Below are 6,240 nucleotides of genomic sequence, written 5' to 3'. Positions count from 1 at the left end.
GCCCCAGGACGAAGGCCCTGGACTCGTCCCCCTGGCCCCAGGATGACACCCCTGGACCTGTTCCCCCGGCCCCGGGACGACACCACTGGACCCATCCCCCTGGCCCCGGGACGACACCGCCGGACCCGTCTCCCCCAGACCCATATCCCCTGGCCCCGGGACGATGTCCCCGGACCCATCCCCCCAGCCTCAGGACGACACCCCTGGACCCGTCCCCCCGCCAGCACGGTGTTCACCTGAGGCTCTTCCTGTCCCGCGCGGTCATTGGATGGGGCAGATCTGTGTCTTCCTTCCATAAGTTGGAAACAAAGTGTCAACCTTACAGCAGCATGTCCTGGTTTGCCGGCAGCCCTCCTTCCTTCTGGAAGCCATACGACGCCCACGGAAACTTGGCTTTTTTCAGCTCTGCAAGGTGCCGGTCACACAGCGGGGTCCCCAGTGCAGGGGTCACAAGGCGGGGACACACGGGGGCGCCCCCACCCTCTCTGGGGCCTGGAGCTGCCCTGACTCCTCCTTCCCTGGGGGTGAGCGCACGCCGCGTGGTGTCAGCATCCATCGCCACCATCCGGTTCCGGAACATTCCACCTCGCCCAGGCCCTGGTGCCCAGTCCACGCGCCATCCCCGGACATGCCTGCTCTGGACAGTTCCTGCTCTGCTGGTGGACTCTGCAGCCCGCGGCGAGCGTCACACTGGCCCCGCCCACTGTGGGTGCGCCCCCTCCTGGGCATCCATGCCCTGGTCCGGCCCACGGACACCAGGGGGCTTGCACTCTGCGGCCGTGGGAAGGACGCTGCAGAGACCCTCGTGCGCCAGGCTCTGTGCGGACGTAGCTCTGCTTTGGTTCTTGTTAAACTGGGGAAGTCTCGGTGGCCCCGCGCAAGGTGGCTGCGAGGACCCACAGGGCGGGGTCGAGGCCTGGGGAAGGGCTGCGGAGCCCCTGGGGGACACGGCCTGGGCACGGGGACCAGCCCCAGACCGAGGTGCGGCAGGGCGGGAGGAGCTGGGATGTGTGTCCAAGTGCCACGGGACAGCACCTGGGAACCCCGGCTCCCACGGCCACTTCGCTCACCGAGCCCTCCGTGCCAACCCTGCCCCGTGACCTCACACCCTCCCTCGGGGCTCAACTGCCCTCCAAACCCACACGGGGGGAGCCCCGACCCCCCGTACCACGGATATGACTGCGTGTGGAGGGTGACAGGTGACACGGGGCCCCCTGGGCAGGCCCGTCCCACAGGACTGAGTCCCCATGGAGAGCAGAGTGGGACGCAAATGCGCACAGGGCAGGACCCCTGAGGATGCAGCGGGAAGATGGTGCCTGCAGCCCTCGGGGGGCCTGGGGCGGGGCCAGCCTGCCACCGGGGACCGGGACCTGAGCCGCGCCTGGACCGGGACCCCGCGCCTCCGGAAAGTGAGGCGTGCACTCTATGTTGTGTAACCGCAGACGCCAGCGAAGACCCCCTCACTGTGGTGGCACAGGGCCTTTCACAGGCTGGTACCTGAGCAGCGGGAGCAAGGACGGGGGCTGGGACTGCCCTGGTCCTGGCGAATCTCTGTCCCCTCCCTCTCCCCCCTCGCCGCTCCCCCCTCCCCCCACCTCGCCAGGAAATACCTTGCACGAGTGAGCAGAGGGACCCAGCACGGCCAGCTCAGAAGTCATCACATGAGTCCGGGCCTGGCTGTTCTTTTTTTTTTTTTTAAGGTTTTATCCATTTATCTGAGAGAAGGGGAAACAGAGAGCATGAGAGGGGGAGGGTCAGAGGGAGAAGCAGACTCCCCGCCGAGCAGGGAGCCCGACGCGGGACTCGATCCCGGGACTCCAGGATCATGACCGGAGCTGAAGGCAGTCGCTTAACCAACTGAGCCACCCAGGCGCCCCTTGGCTGTTCTTGAAGGCGGTCACGAAGGCATGCTCTGTCTCCAGGGGAAGGGAGTACCTCCCTGGGATGGGTGTCATGATTTAAGGACATGTTTTCCTTTTTTTTTTTTTTTTAAGACCTATTTATTGGGGCACCTGGGTGGTGGCTCAGTTGGTTGGGCATCTGCCTTTGGCTCAGGTCATGATCCTGGGGATCCTGGGATCGAGCCCTGTGTCTGGCCCTGTGCGGAGCCGGCTTCTCCCTCCCCCTCTGCCCCTTCCCCCATTCGTTCCCTCTCTCTCTCTCTCTCATGCTCTCTATTTCTCTCTCAAATAAATAAATGAAATCTTAAAAAAAAAAAAGATCTATTTACTTGAGAGAGAGAACGATGTCGTTGCAGGCTTGTGAGAGAGGGGGTGGGGTTGGGGGGTGCAGAGGGGGAGCCAAATCAAGAGTCCAACCTCAACCGACTGAGCCCCCCAGGTGCCCCTTAAGGACATGTTTTAAAATCACCTCCCCCTCTCATTCCACCCACGGCCCCTCCCCCTAGGCTGCCCCAGGGCCTTGGCACTGGCTGTCCCCGCCGCAGCAGCCATCCGCGTACTGTTGCCACGTGTCTGACAAGTAAGAGTCACTGTGGCTGCCGTGACGGTGACCACACACTCACGGGCAGAAACACATTCAGTCTCACTCCGGAGGCCAGCAGCTGAAGTCAGCTCTGCAGGGGTGAAAGCAGGTGGGGCAGGGCTGGCCCCCCCGGGGCTCAGGGCTTCCAGCTTCCAGAGGTGCCTGCATCCCCCGGGCTCCTGGCTGCACCACTCTGGCCGCAGCTTCCCTTGTCACATGACCTGCTCCCCGGCTCTGAGCCTTCCCCTCCCTCCTGTAAGGACTCTGGTGATGACACTGGGCCCATCAGGCCATCCAGGACAATCCCATCCCAAGATCTTGGCCTTGATCACAGCTGCAAAGCCCCTTTTGCCACATAAGGAACCACACTCTCGGGTTCCGGGGGCTGGGATGGGGCATTTCTGGGCCACTGTTCCACACTTTGCCTACGTGATTCGTGTCTCCCGACCCAGGGCGGCAGCCCCACAAGGGCAGGGGCTCAGGCCCGAGCCCCACCACCCTGCTAGAGTGAAGGCATGGGGCCTGGTCTAAGGGCGCCACCTCCCCTCGAAACCCTGGTCTTGGAGAAGGGACCCTACTTGAGTAAGTCAACCTTTTGCATCCAATACACATAGTTAACATTTCTCTTGTTCTCATTTTTATTGATTTTCAATTACACAAGCGAACCAGACATAGCTGCTCCTAGTAGGAGTGTTAGTAAAGCAGGCTTTGTCCCCCCATACAGAGCCCAGTGCCCACCATCCTCACCCAGCCTCACCCGTCCTCGCCCGGTCCCTCGAGCAGACCCCAAGCAGAGGATCCCAGGGACAGAGAACACCCCCCCCCCCCGGGGGACCTAGGGATGGGAAGGTGTCGGAGCTGGTTTCCCCGGAGGGTGCAGATCACGTGCAAGGGCCCGGAGCATCTCTCCTGCGCCAGTCATGAGCCTGGGCTGTGCAGGGCCTGGGACGGAGAGTGCCAGGGGCAGGCAGCTGGACAGAGCGCCCAGGGAGGACGTGAGCTCAGGCCTGGGGCTGCTGCCTGCCCTCCCGCCTGGAGTCCTCATCACGTGCTGTAGTGGGTTCCCTCCAGAACTTTCCCTCTGCATTTACACACACACACAGAGCCCAGGAAAGCTGCAGCCCCGGGCCATCCAGCTCAGCGAGCCCAAGCCACCGTCTCAGGATTGTCCCTCCTTGCAGAACGTGGGCCGTGGGGCCGGCCCTGAGCAGGTTGTGTGGCCGGGAGATGGTAAGGAGGGATGGGCCCCATCCTGGCTTCTATGCTCCAGATGGTGGGGGTCCGCATCCCAAACCCCTGGGCTGACAGGGTCAAAGGGGAACTTTCTAAAGGAAGTTGGAGGTGCTGACGCCAGAGAAAGGGAGATGGATGCAGGCAAGGCTGGATCAAGGGCTCAGAAGAATGATATAGTTAGACATGTTTGTTGTTTTGTGGGGGTTTTCTGATTTCTTTTCCCACAATTTGTTTTTTTCACTCAACAAGGTGTATGAGTGGTCCCCCTGGTGCCCCCAGATCTAGTCCTTTCTTTCTAACTTCCAGGTAGTGTTCTGTCTTCTGGGTGTGTCTGTCCAGGGCACCTCCTGGGTCTCAGAAGAGACAGCTGTCTCTCTAGTGGGACGCACCCCCACCCCAGGAATCACAACTCCGAGGGCAGCGCCCTCACCCATGTCCTGGGCCACAGCCTGCACAACTGACCAGACACGTGGCCCTGCTTTAGTGGGTCAGCCCTGCATGCACATGTAGGCAGCTTCTGACGGTAAACTAGTGCATCCTGCCTTCACCTTCTTGTGCAAAGATGGGAGTGTTTTTCTAGGGCAGACACCAAGAACGCTAGCCATAGAAAATGTACTTTTAAAATTTTAATAGCTGTTCCCTGATGGCCTTCCAGTAAGTCTGTACCAGCTGGCACCCCACCGCCACCCCGTGGCACCAAAGCCCCCACTTCCCACACCCTGGGCACATGATGATGTATCACTTTTCCAACATCGCCCATCTGATGGTGAAGAGTGGCCTCTCATCGGTGCTTGGATTCTGTCCACGTTCAAACACCAGAATTCAGTGGCAGGCTCAAAGAGAAAGCAGCAGCTGGTGTGTAGTGGCCCCCGGCATGAAGGGACATGCCGCCCCCCCAAGTATGTCCTAGCCCAGCATCCTAGGTGCTCGCCGTGGTCTCCAGCCACTGTCTGGACCCACCTGAGGTCCACGCTTATGTTTGTGCACCTGAGGCCACTGTCACAGCTACCTCTCTCTTCACCACCATCTGGAATGAGTCCCCCCACAGAATCCTGCTCCAAACCCTCAAATGCAGGAAGAACTCTGACACAGGGGTGGACTGCTCTGGCCTCTCTTCTGAGCTCCTTGATCCGGCCCTGCCTGCCATCCACCTCCCTTACTCTGACTTCAGCACCTCCAGTTTCCTTTAGAAAACCCCCTCCTTCCCATGGTCTACGCAGGCAGGTCAGCTCATTTCCATCCCTTGGCGACATGGTTGGCTCAGGGACAAACACATAATCCACATCATCCGATGAAAGACGGCCCTGGGGCACCTGGGTGGCTCAGTTGGTTAAGCGACTGCCTTCGGCTCAGGTCATGATCCTGGAGTCCCGGGATCGAGTCCCGCGTCGGGCTCCCTGCTCGGCGGGGGGTCTGCTTCTCCCTCTGACCCTCCCCCTCTCATGTGCTCTCTCTCTCTCATGCTCTCTGTCTCAAATAAATAAATAAAATCTTAAAAAAAAAAAAAAAAGAAAGAAAGAAAGACGGCCCTGGGTCTGTGGTTTGCGGGTCTGTGTGTGGCTCTGCTTGCTACAAGACAAGGATGTTGGCTGAAGCTGCCGTGCACCATCTTGGCTGCCATTTGGAGAAATCTTGCCCAAGGATGAAGCCAACGCATAAATGGAGGGAGGAACTGAATTCCGATCCAGTCCTTGTACAACCCGACCCAGCCTCGCCTGACATCAGTGCACTCTGCGGTGTCCCAGCCTCACAAGCCCCTAAATTTCCTTTCCTTGACTAGGACCAGTTTGAGCTGGTTTCCTTCACTGGCAACCAGGTTGTCCCGATGCACATGAGCAAAATTTGGGGATGTGCCTGTGAAGGGTCACTGTGTGCCCGGTGCCTCGCTACTCGGAATCTCAGTTGGTCGATACAGAGCTATTGTGCAGCAGGTGCGGAATCTCCTTGCTCCAAAGGGGCCGCCGAGGCTCTAAGAGTATCAGGGAAGGATGGTGAAGGGGGGGGGCTCTGCCTGGAAGCCAGCCCTCGCCACTCCCCCCAGGCTGGGTAACGTGGATCCAGCGGAAGTGCCTGGGCCTCAGTTTCCCTGTCTGGAGACCGGGGCCACAGCACCAGCCAGGACCAGAGGTGAAGGGGCGATGGCTGGGAAGCAGTTGTAGACCAGCAGGATGAGAAATCTCACTCAGGTGTGGGGGCGTTTGTATCTGAACCTCGCAGCCCCCTCACCCCGCAAGTTACTTAATTTCTCTGGACCTCAGTTTCCTTGTTGGAAAAATGGGAATAATCGTTCCCATCTCACGAGATGCTGTGAGAAGCCGAGACTGATAAAGGGGCAGGCTGGACATGTGCCCCGCGCACACGGACCTCCGACAGACGTCAGCATTCACATCCTGCCCCCCAGCCCAGACCCCAGGAGACGCGCGCGCCCACTGCGCCCCGCCCGCCCCCACGCTCACCCCTCTCCGCAGCCACCCCTTTCTTTCGCGGATCAGGGGCTCCGCCAGGCGTCCACCGGGCGCGCTG

Source organism: Mirounga angustirostris, unplaced genomic scaffold, assembly GCF_029215605.1.
Source record: "Mirounga angustirostris isolate CCGP_5_RB_7025 unplaced genomic scaffold, mMirAng1.0.hap1 SCAF_14, whole genome shotgun sequence".
In the NCBI taxonomy this organism is placed as follows: domain Eukaryota; kingdom Metazoa; phylum Chordata; class Mammalia; order Carnivora; family Phocidae; genus Mirounga; species Mirounga angustirostris.
The sequence above is the reverse complement of the archived record's forward strand: the minus strand, read 5'-3'. Positions refer to the sequence as shown.